Source organism: Labrus mixtus, chromosome 12, assembly GCF_963584025.1.
Source record: "Labrus mixtus chromosome 12, fLabMix1.1, whole genome shotgun sequence".
Lineage (NCBI taxonomy): Eukaryota > Metazoa > Chordata > Actinopteri > Labriformes > Labridae > Labrus > Labrus mixtus.
In genome coordinates, this window is record NC_083623.1 from 29,075,168 (window position 1) to 29,102,218 (window position 27,051).

At 38.9% G+C, this 27,051-nt stretch overlaps 1 pseudogene; it reads right to left on the reverse strand.

Moving 5' to 3' along the window:
• Window positions 1-1,149: 1,149 nt before the first annotated feature.
• LOC132985416 (NLR family CARD domain-containing protein 3-like) overlaps window positions 1,150-27,051 on the reverse strand; it is a 36,725-nt pseudogene continuing 10,823 nt past the window's right edge.

The window sequence follows — 27,051 nt, forward strand, 5'->3', positions numbered from 1 at the left end:
TGACAGGTCAGAGGAGAAAACACGAAGATGAAGTTTGATAATAAGTTAAGTGCAAAAAATAACAACGCATCATGGCACAAAAGCGAGAAATATCTGCTCCACAATTTCACCCTTGAACATTTACAGCGTGGTCGGGGGCACAGCTCTCTCTGGGGGATTAATCAAACAGTGACTCTCTCCCAGCAGAACAAGCTGGACCAAACGGATCAGTGCGCTCTTTTGAACAGACTTACTGCGGAGCGCACGCTTCACCAAATCATCTAATAATGCAAAACCAGCCATGATGTAACATTTCAAAGCGGACTTTTTAAGGTTTTCAGACCAATTAGGCAACGAGTCTGTTTCAAACCAAACAAAATCACTTATTTTGTGTTTTGAATTTAAAAAACTGGGAACATGCATCTAGGTTGAGATGGATTCTGGCATGCTGTGACACTCGTGGTACTTTTTATTTGTAGTTTCAATGTTCTACCTCTAGATTCTGTGTGTAAGCATGCTCAGAGCTGTGCGTATATTTACACACATTTCTAAGTAAAAGAACAAGTTGATAAATTCCACTCTTTGTGTGGGAATGTTCTTACACACTCATTACGCACAGATCCGTGCTCACACACTGTTGATAGATGAGCCCCCTGGACTTTTCTCCTTTCCTCTTGGTGTATTGTTTTTTTTTTTCAGCACTTTTGTAGTAATTTGTTTGTACATTTAGTCACTTCTAAATTGTAGTTCTCATATGCCTTGGTATGATGTTTACATTTTGATGATTAACTTTCTTTGTTTAGATGTGTAACCTTTTTACTAAACCATGTGACTACTACTGATCATGTAACTGGCTGTAAACCGTTAAAGGAAGTAGCTTGGCTGCCATTTTGTACCTGCCCTGTTTTTATGAATCTGTAGCCCTGATGAATTAAAGGCTTTTCATGCTGAACCCTCTGAGTGCCTCAGACTTCTTCAAAAACTTCTAAATTGGATCCCTGCACGGAAGAGCACCAGAGGAACTAATTACCAAAATAATTTACTTTTTGACTGGAAATATTGTATTTTCAAATTCCAAAACATTTCAAGGTTTTTAATGACTGTACGAATCCTGAACTGTGTTTAGTGAAACCCTGTAGAGACCAGGATGGACTAAACCCAACCCTGTACTCACTGCAGAGTCTTCAGTCTGTAGTCTGGATTCTTCTGAAGGTCACACAGCAGCTTCACTCCTGAATCCTGAAGCTTGTTGTCTCTCAGGTCCAGATCTCTCAGATGGGAGCGGTTGGACTTCAGAGCTGAGGCCAGAAAAGAACAGCTGATCTCTGACACACTGCAGCCCCACAATCTGAATAAAGAATAAAAGATGTGAATAAAAAGAATGATCAATCAGATGATAACATAAGAACATAACTAGGTCCAATAAGTGAGTGTGTCCCTAAAATAAGTAGAGAGACTTTGTCCTTCTGTTATTGTGGATCATTCAAATGTCAGCTTTCTACAGACATCATCCAAACATTCATACAGCTGTTCATGTCAATAAAGACACCAACATGTTACTGACCTCAGTCAAGATTACACAACCAATACTCTACTGAGCTTTACACACATGGGAGTGTGTCTGTGTGTGTGTGTGCGTGTGCGTATGTGTGTGTGTGTGTGTGTGTGTGTGTGTGTGTATGTGTGTGTGTGAGAGTGAGTGAGTGTGTGTGTGTGTGTGTGTGTGTGTGTGTGTGTGAGTGTGTGTGTGTGTGAGTGAGTGAGTGTGTGTGTGTATGTGTCTGTCTGTTTGTGTGTGTGTGTGTGTGAGTGTGTGTGTAAGAGAGAGAGAGTGTCTGTGTGTGTGTGTGTGTGTGTGTGTGTGTGTGTGTGTGTGTGTGTGTATGGGATTAAAGCAGAAAAAAAAATATTTTACTGAAAATTCTCAATGTATAAAACAGCTTGCTTCTTTTTAACAAATTTTCCTGACAGCCAGGTGAATTGTATGTCTATATAAATTAACAGGTGCAGCAGGTGTTCCATACAAAACTTTAAAGAAGTGAAACTCTGAAAAATAAATCAAGTTAGGGGGGTATGGGGGGATTCTCCGCCAGAGGAAAAATCTAGCTATTCTAACATTCAAATTAGGCTTTTTGGAGCATTTTGAGATTAGATCATGATACATGAGGACCCGTCATAAGAACAGTTTCTTCCCCCAGGCTGTCACTCTGATGAACGCTAAACAGTCACAGAGTGTCAGACCTGTTACAGTGAAATGACTCTAAACCAACCGTCACTGTGAATATACATGTATGTATATATATTATTTAATTTAAATTATCAATATACACACACTTATTTATGTAAATACTGGAATTGACATCTTAATTGACTCATCTGTCACATAACTGCATTTTACTTATTATTATGTTACTTCAGCATCTTTTGCACTATTCACCACTGCACTGTTTCATATTTATTCATGTAAATATTAATCTTTTCTTTTTATGTTTATTGTTGATATTTAATGTTGTACCTGTACATAAGAGAGCACAGTTCACCCAAGTTAAATTCCTTGTGTGTGTAAGCATACCTGGACAATAAATCTGATTCTGATTGTTTTGATACTAATTAAGAAGCCGACTCTGTTTTTAACCTTAAGCACTCTAAAGTAGTAACAACACAGAAATACCCTCAAACAAGTTACAGAAGTTAAAACACATCAGACTTTAGTCTGGAGTAACAAATGAAAAATAGTTACTTTGCAAAAATGTACCTTTTACAGAATATTATTTATATATATTTTTTTTTTAATGCATTAATGTGTTCCTCATTTTGTTGTCATTGCTACAGTTGGATCTAATCCTACTTGAGTTATGTACAATGGGGGGGGGGGGGATTTTATTCTATTAAGGAAAACAACTATGCCCATATAAGGGTTGTGTCAGATTTGATTGACAGCTCTGCACGCTGCATCTGTCTGTCAGTTCAGCAGGTCAGTAGGCTAACAGCTTGATCCGTCTGATTTCTCCTCTTTTTTTACTTCGTTTGGAGAGTTTGTTTAACACATATCTGACAACATACATGGCTTGCTGTGCGGTTAACAGACCATCCAACAAGTTGATGCTTCAGCTTTTTTTGGTAAGTGATATAGTAGTGTTATATTTACTGCATACTCATATGTCGGTATATTTATGGATCTAGCTTGTTTAGAGTTAGCTTGTAAACCAGTCGGCTAACTGTAAACAGTGTAGCCCATTATTTAATGGATCAATGGTTTAGAAATGTTTGTTGTTAAGATAAATAATGAGTTTGTGTGATGTTAGAAGCTAAAGGTTCACCTCAGTGGTTAACCGCAGACTGTAAATATGGTTATCTGACGTTATGATGAATGTTATACTCCACGTAAATGTGGACATTAAAAAACAAACTTTGTGTAGTAATTATCCGTCAGTAACATAAACTTAACTCAACTGAACCTAATATGTTGTGTAGGTTATAGAGGATGACATTAACGTTACATGGTTAATGCAAACTGTTACCAATTTAAAAAAAAAACACTTTTTACGAGTTCAGGTAATTTTAATCTGGTTATTAATATAGTTCTTAATCATTACAGATGTTCTTATAAAGAATATAGCAGTAGAAATATAAAATATAAATAACATATAGAATGAAAATAAGATATAAAGCAATTAGTACAATAGTTTGAAGAATACAGCCATGTACTGAGCTCATGTTAATAATAAATGAGTTACTGTATGTTCTGTACTAAAGCACAGAGACTGTTAATGATTTAAATAATTCAGGTAGTATTTGTTTCATGTTAAGATGAAATACTATCCACAATAAATTGCTTAATCTTTCCTCACACAAAATCTGAGACAATTTGATGTAGAATATCATTGTGCAAGTGAGTGAGAGAGCTGAAAATATCATGATTACAATAAGGTTTATCTTCTTAACTTTAAATAGATGTTGATTACCTGAATACTGTACCTTTGTTGTCTGGGTAGTACACTGTTGAATTTATAAATGTTCTCTTACACACAGATGAATACAGAAAAATAGATGAGAACAAAAAAATGATTTAATGAATAACTGATATTTTCTCTCTTTCTTTGTCATCCTGAAGACCCCTCACTAAAAGTCCATGTTCTCCTGGATCCATGTCACATGCTCGAGCTTCTTCAGAATGACTTTTCAACAGTCAAAGTTCTTGTGAGAGAAGATGGCCAGCAGATAAGACGGCAGTACATCAACGAGCTTCAGGAGGAGGAGGAGGGTTTGCACCTTGGAAGTCTGTATTCATGCTTCAGCTGTTCAAATAAAAATAGATCTCCTCCAAACAACTTGCAATCAAACCATTTTCTTCACATTTTAAAACCCTTTGTCCAGTTTAGATGGGAGAAGTTGATATTATGTGATATTGATCTGGGAAGACTACATTTCTAAATCATTTTTAACTGTGTTTTTATTCACAAGTTATTGATCTTATTTACTCTCCATGTATCTTGATTTAAGAATGGGGCTGTGTTTAAGGACACATTTTGAACTACATTAGTATTTGGTAAAAAAAATGTCAAAAGAAGACAAAGTTGTGTAAAAGTAGACTTCCTTCCCTAAGCTATTGAGTTGAGCATTAATGCACATTTTAGTCTTGTCATTTCAAATCTGAAATGTATACTCATAAGTAGACATTAAGGAGTGCATTTATATAGAAATATTTATTTAATGTGAAAAACCACATTCTAAAAAGTCTGTTTTTACAGCAGAGATTAACATGTTTACAGCTTGGTACAAAACAAACAAATAGGTGTGATTAGCTCATGTCTCGATCGACACACACTGTATGGGGGTCGTTTGATTTGATGAAGGATAAGAGTTATTCACAATAAGGCGTGTAGCTGACCAGCTTGACAGGCGGGTGCGGTGTAACGGTTTGTCAAGAGGTTTAAAACACGCCTCAGCCTCAGCTCTCAGCCTGTGGGTGACATCACTCAGGCCATCCGGGTGAGACCTCCCTCGCAGCGAGCTGTTGAAGAGAAACAACCGAAGTCCACCCCAGAAGAACCAACAAATACAGATGTTGTTGAGGCTCAGGTTTCTTCCTCTGTCTCTGCAGCTCTCTGGGCACCTCGACGGACAAGTCACCAATAATCCACACTGTGTCTATAGGAGAAATACAAAAGTGTTCAATTAATGCCTCAGACAAGACAAAATGTACAGTTAACTACATGTGACAGCTCAGGCTGTTTTTTTGTTATTAGTCACATCTGCAGGAATAATATTGAACAAGGTAGCTGCAACTCATAATAATAGATGCCAGTCTTAAACACTATTTTTTCTAACACTTAAAGTTTTTGGTGTGAAGCTGACACTGTCCACAGACTCCATGACTTTACGGGGTTCTATAGAAAACAAATGTCTTATAATAAATACTAAATAATTATTTTTCAATTGTCATGTTCACCCACATCACTGTTGACATCAGTAAATATAAAACACAGACATTCCTCTTTTTGTCAGAACAGTAACATGAACTGTATGCTTTGTAATATTGATTTCTTCTGGATGTCTCATATTTATTTACAGTCTATGGATAAAACTTTGCTAATGTATTGCTCTGCTAACCCTGACAAAGTCTAACTTCTTTGACTAATAACTAATAACCATAATTGTATATTTAAAAAAGTGTAGTTTTAAGACTTTAATTAAATATTTGGGTTGAATATAATTTGTTTTAACTGTGTTGTAGAAAAGTTAAATGTTAACTTACTGTTTATAGAGATAACTCAGGACGAGCAGGAATAGGGGATGATAGCAGAAGTGGACTGCTAACGTCGAGCTGAATGGGTGGAGTTAAGTCCCGCTGGTCCCGCCTTACTGCTGTAGCTAGGTTGATCCGAAGTCAGGTTGAGACTGCAAATCCAATATGGATGCGGCCCTCGATTGGACTCATTTGCTGCCTATGTAACAGACGGGTCAGGGTGTGGACCAGTAATATTTACAGTCTATGGTTGTGTCACCTGTTGTCATGACGCACGTTCCTAAAGGAGTGTGTCCGGTAGCGGAGCACTCAGCGACTGTCTGCTCTGCCTGCACGTAATAAAACTTTAACGGTAAACTCCGTCATGTTACGGATTGTTATTCCCTGGTATTTTTTTTCTTTGGTCTGGTAAATAAATTGCGCACCGGAGACTAAAAAAAAGTCCGGATATGACGGACAGTGCACAATGATGTTCGCTACCACAATAAAAGCCTCCTATACACCGAGCGGACTTCATGTAGCAGATAAAAGTTCTGACTGTAGCCTACATTGAAATGCCACACAGATGCAAAACTACACTTGTGTTACAGGATTCAGATAAATGCCTGACATTAAAAACAGCATTTTGCACATTCTGCTCGACCATTTTGTCTGACACTGACTAAAAATATTACAATTTTGAAATTGACGGAAATCCATCGTAGCTGGAGCTACATGGCATGGCATGGCAAAGCATGGCTTTGTTTAAAAAAATGTTAATATACAGCTGCTTGCTGCTGATTCTGAACTCCTATAAATAACAGAATATCAAGAGGAACTTTTCAAAATGTGAGGCGTACTCCTGGTGTTTGTGCGTGGATAAAGTGAACTGATTAAAGTAGTTTGTTGCAAAAAACAAAATTAATTTAGAGGGAAAAACACATTTGATATAAATACAAACCTAATATTAAAATAAACCATAAGACAGGGGTGTCAAAGTCCTATTGGGTCGGGGGCCGGATTTGTTCAAATGAGACCTCAAGTGGGCGGGACTAATTTTGCAGACATCACTATAACTCAACAGCATGGACGCTTAAGTCATGAGCTTCTCTAAGCCAACCAGATAAACTCCGCCAACACTTGAGAAATAAACACATAGGGACCTAAGACCTTTGAATATGAGTGGAGGTCTAACAAAAAAAGTAAAAAAAAACCTGAAATTCCAGGTAAAGAGAAAAAGTGCCCGACTACGGAGAAGAAAATGCTAGCACCTGAAGCTAGCGATAGCATGGCCGCATTTCAAAGCAGTCTGCAGTCTGTTTGCGTTAGCAAACAGATCCAAAACATGCAAAACGAGCTGAAAACGGACCTAAAAACCTTTAAAGACGAAATTACGTCCCAAATGAGAAACGAGGTGACAGAGCTCAAGGAGGACATTGACCAGAAATTTGCAAGAATAAATATGGAAATAGGGTCACAAAACGAGAAGTTAGAAGCCGCTTTGACACGGAAGAATTTGAGTCATGGAGCAGTGAAGCAGATGCACTGCAGCATGTAATAAAAGAGCAAAGACAGATGATGGATAAACTGGACGATTTGGAGTCAAGGTCTAGAAGGAATAATCTTCAGATTTAAGGCATACCGGAGGATGCTGAGCAAAACAGCGACTCGGTTGAAAGGTTCGTGGAAAAGTGGCTTCGAGAGGAGTTTACAATAAACTTGGTGTTAGCAGAGTCAGTTTGCACAACGATCCTGGCGTGCATACCCAAAACTAGACCGAAATATATACGGAGGAATAAACACACTGTGGGGCATAGGTTCTACGTGAACTGGATCTCACACTCTCTCAGGAGGGAGAAAAAAACGTTATTGACATACATGCGCACTTCAACTATGAATATGAGCGCATGTCATTGGCTGCTGTCATTAACACCACATAGAACAACCTTCTTACAATTGAGAGCATACATATTTCCCTTTATGTCAACACCCCCACTTGATCTCACATTGTTATAATAAACAACAAAAATGAACAGGGTTTTCCACCTTACATCGTGTGTTTTCACATGGTTAATCTCCAAACAAAATCTTGACAAACTTTCTCAGCTTAAACTTTGTAGCTGGTTTGGTCATTACATCTGCCACCATCTGTTCTATTGGGCAATAGTTCAAACTTCTTTTTCCATCATTAACAGTTGACCTTACAAAATGATACTTTATGTCAACATGTTTACATCTCTGTCTGTTTACAGGATTCTTAGCCAATGCTATTGTTCCTTGGTTATCCTCATAAACCTTAGGAAGTACATACTGATGTCCATCAAGTCCCTGTAATAGTTGTATAAGATACAAACATTCTTGTGTAGTTGCAGCTAACGCCATATACTCTGCCTCACAAGTGGATAATGCAACAGTAGGTTGCTTTTTAGTTTTCCATGAAATCATAGGACCATTTTCGTTTAGACTCACAGTAACCTGTTGTACTATCAGCTGCCAAGTCTGCATCACTGAAGGCTTCTCATTTTCACATTGTCTGTAACACAGCTCTTTCTCACTTGTGCTTTTCAAGTATCTTAGTACATGTTTTACAGTAGTCCATTGTTCTTCTGTTGGTTCTGTAAAATGTTGAGACAGTTTACTTACTACAAAACTCAAATCTGGTCTTGTACATGTAGTCAGATAAATAAGGCTCCCTACGGCCTCTCTGTATTTCTTGACATCACTCATCATTTCTGCATCATCAGTGTAGCTGAGTTTTTGTTCACAAGGTGTCTCTCTGGGTTTACAGTCTTGCATGTCAAACCTTTCAAGTATCTTTTTCACATATTTCTTCTGGGACATTTTCACACATTTGTCACTCTGTTCAAAATCAATACCAAGAAAATGTTTCAGTTTACCCAAGTCCTTTATCTTAAATCTGGCTGTGACCATGTCCTTCACATCTCTAAGAACATTTTCATCACTTGCAGCAATGATTAAATCATCCACCCATATTAAAATGATTACCTTCTCATTTTCAGTTTCTTTTGTGTAAACACAATGATCAGCAGGATTTTGGACAAAATTGTTTTCACTCAAATACTCATGTAGTGTCTTGTTCCAATTTCTGCCTGATTGTTCAGTCCATACAGTGACTTTTCCATCTTAAACATCAACTTCACGACTTCACAGTGAGTCTCTGACAGTCCACAGTTCGAAAACCTGTCATGACATTAATGGTACATAATATGTTATTTAAAGTCTTATGTCTTAATATTTTGACAAATTGTGTTTTTCACATCAGAGGTTCAGCTGATCTGAACTCACGTTTGTTAACAAACATTTCCATCACTTTTTAACTGTAACTTTTGCTGCTTTGCTAAAGTGCTCATGATGGATAGGCCGGGTCTTTGTAATATAGCAATAAGTAAGGTCTTTTACCTGCTTTTTGTAACATAACAATAAGTAAGGTCTTTGACCTGCTTTTTGTAACATAACAATAAGTAAGGTCTTTTACCTGCTTTTTGTAAAGTGTCTCGAGATAACACTTGTTATGAGTTGACGCTATACAAATGAAAATTGATTGATTGATTGATTGATTGTAAACGTGTGTGTGTGTGTGTCTGACTGCTCCTGGTCTCCGTGATGGAATTGAGAAGTGGAGCGTGCATTTAGCGTGAACTATATCATCAGTGTGTATAACGCAACGCAGTTTAACAGAGTCTGTGCTGAGATGTTCACAGACTACAGCAGGCTGTGAGATGACGTCGCTATCGTTAAGTTAGCTGCAGACACGGTGACAGTGAACGGAAAAAGTGGCTAGATCACGTTTGTTCCCAACACACGGCCATATGGATCAAGGATCCACTGTGTTCTGTTGCAATAAAAGTAAAAATGTGCACCCAGTGGCTGGAGTCTGTGTGTGTGTGTGTGTGTGTGTGTGTGTGCGTTTCTGCAGCAATGTAGGTTGGTGTGTCTCAGCGTGCCCCCGCGATTCTCCGTCATGAAGACAGCAGAGAGAGGAGCAAGGAAAAGTAGCTGCAGCTACATCAAATGTGCTTAATACTTATAGCCTAGTTTTAAATAAAGTATAGCATAGTTATACAGGAATGATGGGTAAAACATTCACCCGCCCTGTGGCGGATAGCCCTCTGAAATTTACTCGCCAAAAAGAAAATCCACGCGTTTGGCGGTTGTTAATTTCAGACCCTGCGTATACGTCATTACATCATACATAATATCAAATCAAGTATTATAATATTCAAGTAATAGGCTATTAATGACAGGAAATGTTTCAATTTCAAAGAAAATACTGACATGCTCTTTGTCTCGCTTTTTAAGAGAGAAAAAAGTTTATTTTAGATCTTTAAGTTTATTATTTTGAGGCTGGAACGAGTTTTCATTGTAGCCATGTAGGCTAACTCATTTAGCTGCAATCTGCTCATAGAGTCAGAGCAGAACAAACAGCAACCGGGAACTTAATTTATGTTGTTTGTTGTCACAAATTACTCTGTTACATTACTTTTATTTACCCCTAACCCCCCCTGTCACACAAAACACAACCACAAATCACAAAACACAACAACAAATCAAAAAACACGTAAAGTAAAATTAAAATTCATGATGTATTGCCCAAATTGTGGCAAAGAGCTCCCAGGAAATGTACGGCCAAACTTTTGCAGTGGTTGTGGCAAGAGGTTACTAGAATTTCCCGATGTTGAAGACACCAGCGGACCACCTTCAAGTAAGTTAACAAACGTAATGTTTTTGTTGCTTGTGGAGTCCGCAGTCTAACCGAGCAAGTTAATGAGTCGGTTTGTTGCTTTTTTTGTCACATGCCAATCACATCCCTGTAATACACATTTATTGCGTTTACATGGATTTGAGTACCCCGGTTATGGTCGGGTTTTTGAAGTGTTTGTGCATGTAAAAACAGGGAAACACAACGTCCACGTAATCACAGTCATTGTTTTACATTTCCAGCAAACTGTTAAATTGTATGTCAATGTGAAAGCTATGGAAATCTTATTGTAGGTATATCAAACAGAGTGCTGTCAATCATGCATGTCAGCGTGTTGTGACATTTATAACACATTTTTATTTTGCTTCCCTGTAGCATCACAGAATCTTCCATCTAGTCGGACCCCAACCTTAGCAAACTTTCTGGAATACCGAAAGAAAAAGGCAGAGGAGAGGCAAAAGTTTTCCTGTGGGAAAATGGGGGCGAAGAAAAAGGGGAAAAGGAAAGTTCAGGTAAGTTAGTTATTAGTTATGGTGAGATTGAACAACTGTTAACCCTCAACTCAGCTGTCGACATTCATCCATCATGTCTGTCCTCTAAACATCTATAAATGTTGATAATGTGTATGTTGGGCCACGCAGGCTTAGGACAGTCAAACCTCTGTGCCTTTGAGTTATTTACTGAGATCACAAAGAGGCCTAAAAGGACTCTTTATCCCAGAATCCCCTGCGGTACTTCACACCTACGTGTGATGTAAAGGGGGGAACGGAACCTGAGGGAGACCCCACAGGAAGGCGGCCAGGTGACAAAACTCTGAGACTCCCCTCGTTCAATCTCTTTCCACGTGCTGACTTCAAGTGCTCGGAGACACAAGCTCACCTCCTGTTTCTTGCAACAATCTTCCTTTGTTTTAAGTTTTGGCGCGCAGGTAATCCGCGGCCGGCAGTGTTCCAAATCCCGAGCTCGGATTGTCCAGTGAACACATCTCAGTTTCTCGGAGAGCGTCAGACTATAACAGATTATCAGAAAGATAACGGTCTTATTCCGTCCTGCAACGAAAGGACATCAACGGACATATTTCCACTCGACGGAGAACCAACGAAGCCGCTCTTGCCGTAAGGGACCCTCGCCGCCATCAGACGCCTCTACACCAGGACAGACAGAAGATCTGTTTTATCGCCTCCTTTTTCCTTCACCGATCACAGGCAAAGCGATTCACAAGTGAGGCTTAATTAGGTCTGGGCAGAATTAGCTTTAGAGAGTGTTTTTAACAATTGTTTGATTGAAGCAGGAACTGTAATTTTTATCTTTGTTGGACCGTCACGTCCTGAGTTTTACCTGTTTAAAACTCTTGTTGTTCCCATTTCGGACCGCTGCGTCCTATATGTGTTTAGCGTAACAGCGTTATAACCGAGTATTATTCTTCTGATCAGAAAGGCCAGTGTAAGCCGTATTAACTTGAATTCGGCCATTGGTTTGTTTCTGTGAATGAAGGGAATTACTCTGAGTTGTGGCGCAGGATTCGGACTGTGATCCGGCCTCTTCAGGCACGCATTTCTCTCCACCTCTACACTCCTCTTCTATCATTTTTTCTTCCCCTTTGACTAACACACACACACACACACACACACACACACACACACACACACACACACACACACACACACAGATCTGTACACTCGCGGCCATCCAGACGCCTCAGAGACACAGATCGTGTAGGGCCGAACTTGGTCTCTTTTAGACATTAAGGCCACATTAGGTCTTTGTTAGGTGTGTGCCATCGGAAGGGCGACCACGTGGGACGAAGCAATCTACCCCCTCTTCCCCTTCTCTATCTCTCTTTCATCCACAGACACACACACACACACACACACACACACACACATTCACACCTCATCCACAAGCCTTGCTTGATTGTTTGTTGCTTAGATTAGTTTATAATAGTTATTGGTTTGATTAAGTTCATTGATTTTTATTGGTGTTGCTTTGTTTAAATAAATTCTGTTATAATTTAAGAGAGCAGTTGTTTGTGATTATTGGTGTATTTGCATTGTGATATAAGCTGGGTGCGAAGGCTTTGTGTACGGATTTCACGCCTTCAATTTATCAAATATAGTTATTAATTATTAATAATATTAGTAATTAAATAACTGATTCGAGACTGATTTGAGTGATATTTTGGTTATATTTCCCTGAGTACAGGGTGGTGCCCCAAAACGAGATTAAACATAGTTTAATGATATTTTATTTATATTATTAATAATTTAATATAATTATTAAGGAATATAACCAAAGTTGACTTGATACAACCCCAACATGTATATATACTGTATGTACACACATACTAATAGTAATCTGTGTTATGGTCAGATCACTCATATAACAACACTTCATGTCCTGCTTTTGTTTGTGTATGCTATTTTTTGACTGATTTCTGATCATGAACATTTGTGCACTGTGGACTTTCATATGTGTAGTACCAATTATTTGTCCCAGATCAAGCAATAATTGTTCTGTTTTCCAAAAGTACTCTCCAAATCCGCTGTTTACAAGGTTTTTAAGTGAAAACTTGGGTCACTCTGCTTTGAGTGACATTTGGAATTAATAAAGGTCCATTTTGTGTATAACATTTGGAAATCTCATAGGCAAGGCAAGTTTATATTACACATTTCAGCAACAAGGCAATTCATAGCAGAAACAATAATTTTTGATTTAACATTGCTCCTCAAACAGTTTTTACTACCAGTCCCTGTGTTTTCTCTTGCAGATTAATGTTGGCTTGATGGTCGTTACAAAGGGTGGTTTTAAGCCACAACGTGGGAAAACCATTTCGCTATCAACAGACCCAGACACCAATGCCCCAACTCTTCTTGATCAGGTTGTAAAAAAAATGAGGGACTTCAACAAAGACTTGGATGAAGAACCCTTCGTCCTACTATATCCAGATGTACGGTGGCCGGTAGGGGTCAAACACTCAGCAACTGATGAAACGACATACATTTAGAAAAACGCGCAGCATATATAGAAACGCTGCACATTCAAAAGCAAATGCAAACTACCAGAACAAATGCAAAGGCTGAAACGCACTGCAAAGACACAAACGCGCTGCAAAGACACAAATGCGCTGCAAATAGGCAAAACAACTGCATAAGCATCAAACGCGCTGCAAGTACAGAAACGAAACTTAAGTCAAAACACACACAACCAGAAAACAACTGCAAACACAGAAACGCTGCAAGTTCAGCCTTAAACGGAAGTGCTCCAGGCCTGTAGGGGCGCTGTGGAACTGACTGACTACAGACAAGCTATAATTCAAAACTAGCTTGATTTTTTTGTGTGTTTTGCAGTTGGAAAATTGTCAGACATGGCTGACTTGGACTCTGAGATTGTGATAAAAAGATCAACAGAGTTTGATCTAGCTGACACATTGGTAAGTGCAATTTAAAAAATTGGGGTGATACTTTTTTTGGTATTAAGTAGAAGTCAACCGGTATGGGCTTTTCAAGAATAAACTTGACATATAAAAATCATAATGTCTCTATTTGCTAAAGAGTGATGAAGTTACATCATTGGTTGACTGGAAGCTGCCACTTTCTGTATCCATTTCAAAGAAGCACTGAAATTTCTTTCAAGGTCCAGCCACATTTTAGGTTTTGACTTAGCAATGTTCATTACCCTTGTAAGTGCAGGCATCGTCATTGCTGGTTAGTGGTTATGTCAAAATACCCAACATCAGCCCTCTTTTACTAAGCAAATAACTGTTGTATTTTGATATCAAATCTGTGTTTTTACTACAGCCATTTGAACCTCAGTATGAAAGCAGTCCTTTACAAAAAGAGCCAGAAGCGGTGTAAGTATATATATGAATGAACCATAGACCATCTTATTAAGCATTTGCATGCTTATTTTATTATTTGGTATACACTTAGCTTACTCATTTGTGGTTATTGGAACATGTACAGTACATACTTGCATTGGTCCCATGATATCTAAATGCTTGTTAGGTTGTGCGATGTCGGCAATATATTGTGATTGGACACTAATTTATGCTTCATGCCCTGTCAGGATTCGTGGTGGGGTGCCATCACTTGGTACTACTGAAGTACAACAGGTAATGAACTATTATCAGAGTAATATATTTGTTAAGACAGCAACACTGTGTGTTGATTTAATTCTCATATGACTTTAGATGTGAAACAAAGCAGTAGCTAGTTTACATACACACCAATAATGCGATTAAGGCAGAATCTATGTAAACACCATAGTCTGATTATATTAATGCCGTTATCCTAAGTCAAAGTAAGCAAAGTCATAATAACGGTAATGTCATAATTGCTCTACTGTGTGCATGTAAACATAGCCTTTAATTGGAGGGATTATTAAGATACTTCAGATGGATTTTCAAATAAATACAACCCTTTTTGTTACTGATGCCCCACTTATGGAATAGAAAGAGTATGTGGAGTTAGATGATCATAGATGCACCAAATAATCCCTTCAAAAGTCATCTTCCAAAGCCAGCAAAAGAGAATGAAGCCAATATAACAAAAGTTTGCCTCAATAATTTAGTATGTTGCTGTTTATATCATTTTATTTCTTTCTTGTCCATTATTCTAACCCTGTTATGTATTTACTTGCTGTTTTTCAGATAGGCAAATGTGTCGCATTTTATGTTACAATGTTACAATTCACTTAGCAGACACTTTTATCCAAAGTGACGTACATCACGATTCATACCACCGCATTCATACACAGTAGCAGCGGGAGCAATGCAGGGTTAAATGTCTTGCCCAAGGACACATTGAACCCTCAACCTTTTGGTAGAGAGGCGACGACTCTACCAACTGAGCCACAGCCGCCCATAGTTAAATTAACAGCAAATCAGCAATATAAGTAAACAGGGAAATGTGTGTGAAGGAAAAAGTCTACCACCAAACTTCTTCATCTCCTCACATTTAGTGTCTATAGTTAATCATCAGGCCTCTATTAAGTACTGGTAATCAATTGAGTTACTGATATAATTATTTCATAATTTAATTAAATACTTTTTTGTATTTCTGTATTTTCAGGTTATACATTTCGATAAAGAGGGCAATGGTCCAAGTACCTCAGGATCTCTTGCTACAGGTGTGTTTTTTGGTCTTATCATATATATAGTTATGTATAGAGAGATGGACAAAATAACGGAAACACTACATGAAAAGGGGGTTTTCTTTGAAGTGACTACATCACAATTGCAGCTGCAATGGTAAGTCATTAGGGTCATTGCTACAAGAGACAATCGGCACTTAGATATTTTAATAAAATTATTATTTTTGGCATTTTTCGCCTATATTTGACAGGACAGCTGAAGAGTATGGTAGTGTGCACCCTACCAACAAGCTATTTTGGCGCTACAGAACTTCGATATTTTAGTTTTCCAAGCAACATGGGCCTACTTATGAGTTCCAAAGAGGCCAAATAGTAAGTGTCCGAACTACAATTGCATCAGTTATAAAAACTGCAGAATTCTTTAATATGTCTTGAGTCTCACAAGTCAAGACAGATTATGCCAGATGTGGACTGGGCAGCCATTCAATTGGGCAATATTAGGTGTTTGTTATTTTATTTATCCTCCACGTGTATATTCATATATGTGTGTTTATATTTGTTAAATTGTATGCACATATTGTTTTCATTTTGCAGAAAATACACAGACCTATTTGCGCCTATTGTCATCGATGATGATGATGACGAAGTTCTCATTCCTGAAGAAAAAAATGATGTGTCTCCAGAAGAACCTGTGTAAGTCATATAAGTATTAGTACAGAAATAACCTGCACCAGTTCTATGTAGAAGTACCGGTAAATTGTACAGAGACGGAGTTTTTTCCACTTTTTTTCTAGGCATACAAGTGTACAGGCTTCTGAAATTATTGCAAATTTGGCGCTTGCCATTGACCACAAGAGTGTCAGCAGGTTCAATGTATCGAGATGTAATGTATGGGATGGAGCTGTCAGAGGATTTTGTCGTGGCACATACTCAGAAAACAATAACATGTTTGTTAAGTTTACTGACGATGCCGGCTCCTTTGAAGAAGGGTTAGATACAGGTGGCCCGACACGAGAATTGCTCACGCTCATGAATCATCTGAAGCATCGTCCTATCTTCGATGGCCCTTCAGAAAGCCGTTACCTTGTGTACAATTCGACAGGTAGGTTTTTTTCCCAAGGTAGTTATTGCAATATTTGTTTTTCTACATATTTTAAAAGAGAAGTTATTTTTGTTTAATATAAACAGATGTGGATGTTAATTAACCATGATACTTCTGTACACTGCATATCAGCTGTCTGAAGATGAGTATTTTTTAGCTGGAAAGATGATTGCTGTGTCAATTGTACACGGGGGACCAGCACCACATTTCCTCTCAAAGGACCTTGTGAACCACATTGTAAGGAAGCCAAGTTTCAACGCCACTGTGGAAGATATAACAGATGAGGAGTTAGGGAAAGTTCTGCGTCAGGTAGGAAATGACCTTGACTGGATTCAGTAAGAGGACACATGTAGATTATTTTAGTGATTCAGAGTAAGATATACTCAAATAAACAGACCAGAAGTTTAATTTTTTTTAAAGGGAAATATATCAACTTCTTCTTTCCACTGTTGACAAGAGGCAAAGTAAAAAAAATTATTTGATCCCAGTTTGCAGAGTGGTGGGAAAGTATTTGTATTCATGAAGTAGTTAAGTAATCAAATGAATATTATTTTGGTTGGTTTTAACATTAAAGTATTTTTTTAATAGGTCCAGAACGCAGAATCAGAGGAATCTCTGCAAAATCTAATTTTGCAAAACAGCACCATGTTCCAAACTGCTGGATGTTTCCGACTTGTGAAAACTTCGGAGAAGCACACACTTGTGGAGGAGTACCTTAAATAGTTCATTATAGACAAAAATCACAGTGCCATTCAATGGTAATATTTGTTAAGACTCCTTTTTTTCCATTATTTTTCAAATAACGGCCTAATTTCGTGTTTAACAACTAATCAAACATTTTTCAGCCTATTATTCAGCGTAATTTGTCAAATGTTAATCACAGCTGCTACAGACAGGATTGTGTGACATTGACATCAGATATTTCTGAAGCAGCAGGATTGAGTAGCATCACTGAATGCTGTTGAGTCAAGACACAAATTATAATATTATTATTTAATAGATTTAATATTTTTAATCTTGTGCACCATCTGCACACATGCATTAATATCTTGAAGTCCACTGAATTCAAATGCACAATCTGTCTTTTATTTACCTTTTTCCATGATGCAATACAGTCTGTGGGGGCAACATACTATCTGAGCTCCAATGTTTTATTTTAAATTATGAACAACGTTTACCCAGAATTAAGATTACTAGAGATGATATAACTGACAGCGATCAGCTGATCTGGAGCCAAAAACTAAGTTTCTCATCAGGGTTCATCAACTCAGAATTCAAGTTTATGCTCAGGTTGACCAACTTACTCTAATACCACCCTGCTTATCTTTAGTTGAGTTTGTTTCTTGTTATAACAAACATATCCAAAGAAGAGGCATAGGTACCTTGTCTGTAGGAGCATACATTGCGCTAAAAGTGTTAACAGTTGATAGTTAATTTCTTCTTTATGAACTGATAAATTATTTGTGACACAATCATTGTTCTTGATAGATTCAAAGATGGACTTGCAAGTCTGCAGGTTCTGGATGCATTGCAGCAGCATTCTAGTGTGCTGGCCCCTGTCCTGTACCACTCTGCCAAGACCCTGACTGCTGCAGACATGGAAAGCATGTTCAGACCAGACCTCAGTCCAGCAGGAAGCAACAGGCGGCAGAAAGAAAGCCAAACACTTGGATTTTGGGCAGACTGTCTTCTCGATTGTGAAGGTTTGTCATGGCTGTTTTGTAAGATATTTGTAAATAATGTAGTATTGTTTGTAAATCTTGTATTTGTCTTTAACTCTAAAATAGGAGAGAATGCTTCACTTAATGTATTTTAAGTTAATGCAGAGTCAAAAGAAATGCAACACAATGTTGATTTTCTCCTTTCAGAAAAAGTGACATCTGTGTCCCTCCAGGAGGTGTTGATGTTTGCAACAGGATTAACATCACTTCCACCTGCGGGAAGAGAACCTCCGCCATGCATCCAGTTTTAAATGGATTCACTGTTCCCAATGGCAAACACCTGTGCAAATACACTAAAGCTTCCGCTCTTGGAGTCATACAATGTCTTCATGACCAACATGGACTTTGGCATACAGATCCAGCTTCATTTTCATTTTTGCCTAGTTTGTTCAAAGGGGACCTATTATGCTTTTCTTGATTATTCATCACAATATAAGATGCTCATAGTGGCCAAAGTTCCCTGAAAATTCAATTTTTCAATAAATAAAACAAATACCGTTATGAGGGTAAAATACTGGTGTGTACAGATGACAATTTGTAATTTGTTGTGAATTATTTAAATCTGCTGTTAACATGGCATACTATACAAGGAAACTGTCTACTAGATGTTCTACATGTAGGCATAGTGTAAATAGTGATATCAGTTCACACGGACTAAAATATTTTGTGCTTGCAAGAATTCCAGTTACCAAACCTGAAAATTGAAAGTACCACATTTGAGAATTTTGGTAGATCGTCCTTTTATTAACAATTAAAACCCTTTATGCCACTTTATATGTCAGTTCACAATATATGTCAGTTCACAATTAAGACTCTAGCATTTCCCAAAATATAAGCACTTACAGTCCAATCAGTAATGTATGGCCCTAAAGCCATCTCCTGCTAAAGCAGAAACATTTTTTCCACATACATGTGGTAAGGGCTTCAGTATAGTCCATATCTATAGCCCAGCTATTTCCTTTAGAGTAATGTACAGTTCTGAAGCTGACTTCCAATCTTGTGGCTGCTGTAATCCATTTTGTTCCATAGCCTGTTGTAGATAAACCTGAATGTCTGGGTCACCGCATGAATCAGTTGTTTGCCTGGCCTCCGGAAACGCATTTAGTTCCCTGTCTTCAACAGCAAATCCACAGTCCCTTAAACCAAACCTGCAAATTCAGAGAATTATAGAATTATGAAAGGGTTTTTACCAAGATTTTAGAAATGTAATTTGAAATGGCCATTGTAAATAAGATGTATTTGCTTGTTGATCTACAGAAATGTGAAAGTAAACAAAGGCAGGACAACTATCCATACAAAAATATACAATAATCCAAATATAGTTACCATAACGAGTGCAGTGCAATTTATTACAATATAATATTCAATTTATGATCATTTAACTCTGAGTTGATGTGGATTACCTGTAAGGCACCAAAAAGAGTTTGTTTGGAAGTCTGGATGGTCGAATCCTGTGCTTGTTCCAGAGGTCCGTACATTCATGCAGGTCTTTCTGCAGAACATTACTGAAGCAGAATCTCAGTAAGCACTGGTGTTCATGGCAACTGTTGAAGTGTCCAGAGTCTCTTAGGTCTCCAAACAGGTCCATCCAAAACTGAGACCTAGGAATACATTAAATGCAAAGTTGGTGTTTTTTTTTTTTTTTACACACGAGGAGAAATGTTTAATTGATTGAATAATCTAGAGGGCTGAGATGAGGAATGTTATCAGCATTTTAAAGAGTGGTCTGAAAACAATAATTCATAATAGTCACCACTTCTCAGTTTGATCTGATCACTAGGCAAGATACATAGTTACATAGTTACATACCTTCCTCTTCTGAAAAAGGACCACCATGACTCGATACGCTGATTCCCTGTTGATGAGCTGTAACTGTGGCTTGACGAGCCTCCATAGTAGTCCGTAAATGCATGGCGGAGGGCACATTGTATTGCTGCCATTGTCCCATTTTCTGTTCCGAGGTCAGTTCTTAATCTCATTGGGATCACACCAACACTTTTTGCACAATTAATATAATTGTCGCTTATGTTTTCAAATCAACTCGCGGAAGCAGCATGCTTCCGGTTAAAAAGACGGACATTGCGTTCGTCCAATCAGCGACGATCCTTGTCGACTGCAAGTACCTACCTTTTCCGGTTAAAGTTAATGTTGTTGTGTTTTTTGATTTGTGGTTGTGTTTTGTGATTTGTGGTTGTGTTTTTTGATTTGTTGTTGTGTTTTCTTATTTGTTGTTGTGTTTTGTGATTTGTGGTTGTGTTTTTTGATTTGTTGTTGTGTTTTCTTATTTGTTGTTGTGTTTTGTGAGTTGTGGTTGTGTTTTTTGATTTGTCGTTGTGTTTTCTTATTTGTTGTTGTGTTTTGCACTTCAGGGCCACCGTACATATGGCCCACAATGTTATTTAGATTGTGACTTTTACTTATTTGATAATTTTCTTAACATAACGCTGTGATAATAAGAGAGACAAACCCTCCCGCCACGGAACAGAGCAGCGCTGCAGACAGACAGCGCCTGGTGCTGAAGTGAAGCTATCTGTAAATCTCAGTTACTAACAACATCATTTCCTGGGAACTGCTGAGCTCTCTGAGGTCCCCCCCGTTCCCTATCCCTCTTCCTGCATCTTATCCCATCTCCCCCTTTCCTTTTTTCAAGCCAGGTCCAGTCTTGGCACGAGGGCTGTTTCATCATGAGCCTGGGATCCTGCCGAAGATTTCTGACTGTTAAATGGAAGTTTTTTCTTACCACTGTAAATTTAGCTGCTTTGCTAAAGTGCTCATGATGGATCTTTAGGTCTGTAATATTGAAATAAGTATGGTCTTTTTACCTGCTTTTTGTAAAGCATCTTGAGATGACACTTGTTATGATCTGGCACTATACAAATAAAAATTGATTGATTGATACTAGACATATTTGCGAGGTGAGAGCTAAAATGAGATGTTTCCTCATTTCACACAGATTTTTTTGCTAGATTTGATAAATTGTATCATCTAAATCAGCTGATTCTCCTTTTTCATTTGACTGAAAGCCGAAATGCTAACAAAGGGGCAAAGTTGCATTGGGTTTAGGTACCAGTGCAGTTTCCTATGAGTCCATCTGAACATTATGTGGAGTGAAGTGACTCAATGTGCGGTCACTGCTGAGATCTTGGTTTTAACCACGATTATTCATTTTTGCGGTTACCGAGACAGCCCTAGTTGTAATGATAATAGCGCTGGGCGATATGGCCTAAATTTGATATCACAATATTTTTTTGCCCAATGTCGATATTCGATATGACTCGATATTTATCGTATTAAAGTTTATAAATGTAGCCTATAAAACTGAAACGCCACTGTATAAAAAAAAATATCAAGGAACATTACTTTTGATTCGAAGAATAATAGTCACCAATTTACTCTTGAACCATTCTGATGCAAAAGTCAATTACAACTTGTATTAAATCAATTGAGCTCTAATTATAAAAATATTTTGTATTTTTTATATATTTATGTGCTCATGTTTATTCACCAAGCTGGTAACTGTAAGAGTCTACTTAATCTGATATTAATATGAGGCTGTGATAGATCTGGAATCTCTCCTTCTTTCTTCTCTGTGAGAAACTCTTCATCCTTAGATCTTTACTTTAGGAGCTCTCTTAAGGGCTAAGATGCTTTGTGAATAACTTTTATCTTTACCATGATCTAGTCTTTAACTTTAACGTGTTCCAGCTCCTCCAGCTGTCTGTCACTGTGGCTGAAACTTTTCTCCGTTCTGTTTTCATCATGCCCTGCTGTCACTCTCGACTCTTCCGGTGATTTTTTTAAAATTTGAATGCTGATTTTAGCTTGACTTTTGTCGAGATCTGATGGTTTTAAAACCGTTTTACCAAACGTGTGTTTTAGTAGAGAAAACTTTTGTTGTTGTAGAACTAAAATCTGTGTGCGAGTGTACAATTTGAGAGTAGCGAGCACGCTTGCGGAAGTGTCCGCAGTGAAGCCGGCCCAGACTCTGTCAATCACTCATCCGGGCCAGCGGGCCAGTTATAATGTCGAGCCCTGCGTTATGTGCCCTTTTTTTTGGAAGAAATTCGGCCTCGCTCGCATCTTTCTCTTTCTCCTCCGTGTTGGTCGCTTACAAGAGCTAGGCTACTCAGCGGCAGGAGTGGAGTCTCCTCCGCCCTTTCTTCTCCGCGCAACAAGCGCTGCCGCTCACGGAGCAACCAATTCTTGTGGAGCAACCAAATATCACGAGAAAACTTTGAAGTAGTTTAAAAAATAAAATCAATGTTCCCTTTTCCATATCAAGCATTAATTAAATATCGATCGAATCGAGCTTCACGGTATATCGCCCAGCACTAAATGATAATAATATTTATTGTAACAATAATCACTATTGTTATTATTGACACTAATAGGATGATAAAAGAAAAATAGTAAATGTAGGGATTATTATGAAACAAATGACCTGTGACCTTGAAGTTGGTAAACACTAGATCTAAAAAAATACATATTTCACTCAGCATTTAAAGCAGCTCAAGAAAACCTATAACAAAATACAAGTGACTGAGCAGTTTGTTAATATTTTAGATAAACACTGTTTTCAAAAACCTAAATATTGTATAGTATATATTTGAAGAACTAAACGGCTTATTTTTACTCATATTTAATCAAATCTGGACTTACCATGCCTTCCTGCAGTTCCTCACAGCTGGAATCAATCTCAGTCGTCCCTGGTCTGATGTCTTGTACTTATACAGGTACAACTCATCCAGAACCTCCTCGGACATCTGCAGCATGTAAGCCAGAGCAGAGCAGTGGATATCAGAGAGTCTCTCGAATCTGTTCTCTGACTTCAGGAACTCTTGGATCTCCTGATGGACTGAGAGGTCGTTCATCTCCATCAGACAGTGGAAGATGTTGATGCTTCTGTCAGGAGAGATATCATCTTCTTCAGGTTGTTGATGACTCTCTGGATCATTTCTGGACTGTTGTCTCTCCGACCCAGCAGGCCTCCTAAGAGTCTCTGATTGGACTCCAGAGAGAGGCAGAGGAGAGGAAGCGAACAAACAGGTCCATGTGACCATTTTTACTTTTCAGGGATTTCTCCATGGCACTCCTCAGGAAGACATCCAGGGATAAGTCATCACTTTCAGGAGTTTGAAAATTTTTTGAAATCTTCTTTAATAATTCTAATAAAGTATTTCCAGAAGAGTCCCTGAGTTTGATGTCTTTAAGGAAAGCCTTCACTACACCTCTCTTCCTGTTTGTCAAACAGTGGAACATGTAGACTGCAGCCAGGAACTCCTGAACGCTCAGATGAACAAAGCAGTAGACTGTTCTCTGGAAGATCACACACTCTCTTTTGAAGATCTCTGTACAAACTCTTGAGTACACCGAGGCCTCTGTGACATCCAGACCACACAGCTCCAGGTCTTCTTTGTAGAACATGATGTTTCCATCCTCCAGATGTTCAAACGCCAGCCTACCCAGCTTCAGAAGAACTTCCCCGTTGGCCTCCATCAGCTCATGTGGACTCATCTCACGTCCTTCATCATACTTGTGTTTCTTCCTCTTTGTCTGAACCAGCAGGAAGTGTGAGAACAGGTCAGTCAGGGTCTTGAGCAGCTCTCCTCTCTGCTCTGTGCTCATCATGTGCTCCAGAACTGTGGCAGTGATCCAGCAGAAGACCGGGATCAGACACATTATGTGGAGGCTCCTGGATGTCTTGATGTGTGAGATGATTCTGCTGGACAGATCTTCATCATCACTGAACCTCCTCCTGAAGTATTCTTCCTTCTGGGCGTCTGTGAAGCCTCGTACTTCTGTTAACCTGTCAACACATGAAGGAGGGATCTGATTGGCTGCTGCAGGTCGAGAAGTTATCCAAATGAGAGCTGAGGGAAGCAGATTACCCTTGATGAGGTTTGTGAACAGTGTGTTTAACGATGAATTCTGTATGACATCAGACACATCCTCAGTGTTTTTCAAGTCCAATGACAGTCTGCTTTCATCCAGGCCGTCAAAGATGAAAAGAACTTTACAGACAGCCAGTGTCTCTGCTGTGACCTTCTGTAATGTTGGATGGAAAACACAGAGCAGCTCAAGAAGACTGTACTGCTTCTCTCTGATCAAGTTCAGCTCCCTGAATGAAAGCAGGATCACCAGACTGACGTCTTGGTTCTCTGAGCCCTCTGCCCAGTCCAGAGTGAACTTCTGCACTGAGAGGGTTTTTCCAACACCAGCGACGTCGTTTGTCAGAACCACTCTGATGGGTTTCTGTTGGTTGGGTTGAGCTTCTGTCTTTTGTTTCTGTTGGTCGGGTTGAGCTTCTGTCTTTTGGTTCTGTTGGTCGGGTAAGACTTTAAAGATGTCCTGACACTTGATTGGAGTCTCATGGAGGGTCTTCTTTTTAGAGTCTGTCTCAATCTGTCTCACCTCATGTTGGGTGTTCACTTCTTCACTCTGTCCCTCTGTGATGTAGAGCTCAGTATAGATCCTGTTGAGGAGGGTTCTACTTCCTGTTTCATCACTTCCTTCAGTCACATGTTCACATCTCCTCCTCAGACTGATCTTAAGTTCATCTGTAACCTCCTGCAGACCTCTATCTACTGAAAGAGCAGAAACATATCCTGAGACTGGATTTATAAAATGATCAAATACACAATTTTCATTATTACACATTAAGCAAACTGCATGACACAAAAACATCTGTGCAATAAATGTGTGCTGCTACAAGAGAAATAAAATGAATATAAACTGACAGCAAGAATCAGATAATATGTAAATGTTTCATTTAACTATATATCAATGAAAATACTAACTGCTTTGTCTTGTTTTTAGGCACAATGACTTCAGTCTTACTTATTACAGTGCTGGACTTACTGGCTATCTGCAGTCCTCGTCTTATTTTAGATCGTTTTCCACACTGGGGACAGGAGGACTCCAGCCACGGGGTGCACAGTTTTACTTGACAGGAAGTAGACTGGTCCCAGTATGAGGTGAGGCACTGTCTACAGAACCAGTGTCCACAGCTGGTAGAAACTGGATCTCTTAGGACATCCTGACACAAAGTACCACTGGACAGCTGCTCCTCCACAGAAACAGACCCCTTTGTTATTCTGTGGAGATAAGGGAAATCATAAAGCTGTGAAAACTGAGACTGACATTTAGAAACCAGTGGTGGACTAAATCAAATAAAGCCACAAAAAGCAGTGTTTTAAAAAGGTGTGCCATGTCCTCCGCAGTGAGCATGTGCAGAAGTCTGTCTGTGTAACCATAGAGTCTACCATCTGAGTCCAATAACTGACTTACCAGTGTGATGTTATTTTCAAACAGTTTTCAAAAAACAGGGATTCATTTTTGGAGAGAATGTCCTTATTATTCCAGATGTAATATCTTTTGAGAGCAAGGTCTCAGATAAATCTCTTTGTAAACAAGAGTTTTATCAAAGATGCGATTCAAATTTAAGGTGCACCTTATATTTTGCTCCTTGGTCATAACTACTCCCAGGTATGTGACCTGGTGATTCACTGGAATATTACAAATATGGGGAACATTACAATCTTTAAAAGCCAAATGTTTAATATTTAGGTTGAGACCTGAGACCTTTGAAAAGTTATTAATCAGCTTTATATCATCAACTTTATCATCAACTTTTATTTGTATAGCGTCAACTCATAACAAGTGTTATCTCGAGACACTTTACAAGAAGCAGGTAAAATACCTTACTCATTGTCTGTTAACATTACAAAAGAGCAGGTAAAAGACCTTACTCATTGTTATGTTACAAAAAGCAGGTAAAGGACCTTACTTATTGCTATGTTACAAAGATCCGGCCTATCCATCATGAGCACTTTAGCAAAGCAGCAAAAGTTACAGTGGTAAGAAAAAACTGCCTTATTAAAAGGCAGAAATCTTCGGCCGGATCCCCGGCTCATGACGAAACAGTCTTCACAGGCCTAGACTGCGCCGGGCTTGGAAAGGGATAGGGGGAGAGATGGGATAAGATGCAGGAAGAGGGATAGAGAGCAAGGGGGTGGGGGGAGGTAGACCGTCCATCAGCAATCCGGTGGGGAGGGGAGGGGGTGTGGGGGGTTGTTCTGGCAGGCCGCCAACCCACGATCCGGTGGGGAGGGGGTAGTGGTGGGGTGGGGGTTGTTCTGGCAAGCCGTCAACCGATGATCTTGAGGAGCCTAGGGGAGCTCAAGAGCTCCCAGGAAAGTAGGTGGTTAGTAACTGAGATTTATAGATAGATACATGCAGTAATATGATGTACTGTATATGCAGAGAGAGAGAGAGAGCGATAGAGAGAGAGAGGAGCTCAAGGTGCCAGTTCCCCCGGTAGTCTAAGCCTATAGCAGCATAACTAAGAGCTGGTCTACACCAGCACCAGCCCTAACTATAAGATTTATCAAAAAGGAAAGTTTTAAGTCTAATCTTAAAAATACAGACTGTGTCTGCCTCCCGGACCCCGGCTGGAAGGCGGTTCCAGAGGAGAGGAGCCCGATAACTGAAGGCTTTACCCCCCATAGTACACTTGGAGACTGTAGGTCTGAGTAAGGTCTTTTACCTGCTCTTTTGTAATGTTAACAGACAATGAGTAAGGTATTTTACCTGCTTCTTGTAAAGTGTCTCGAGATAACACTTGTTATGAGTTGACGCTATACAAATAAAAGTTGATTGATTGATTGATTGTAGGTACCACCAGCAGGCCTGCACTCCGGGACCGCAACGC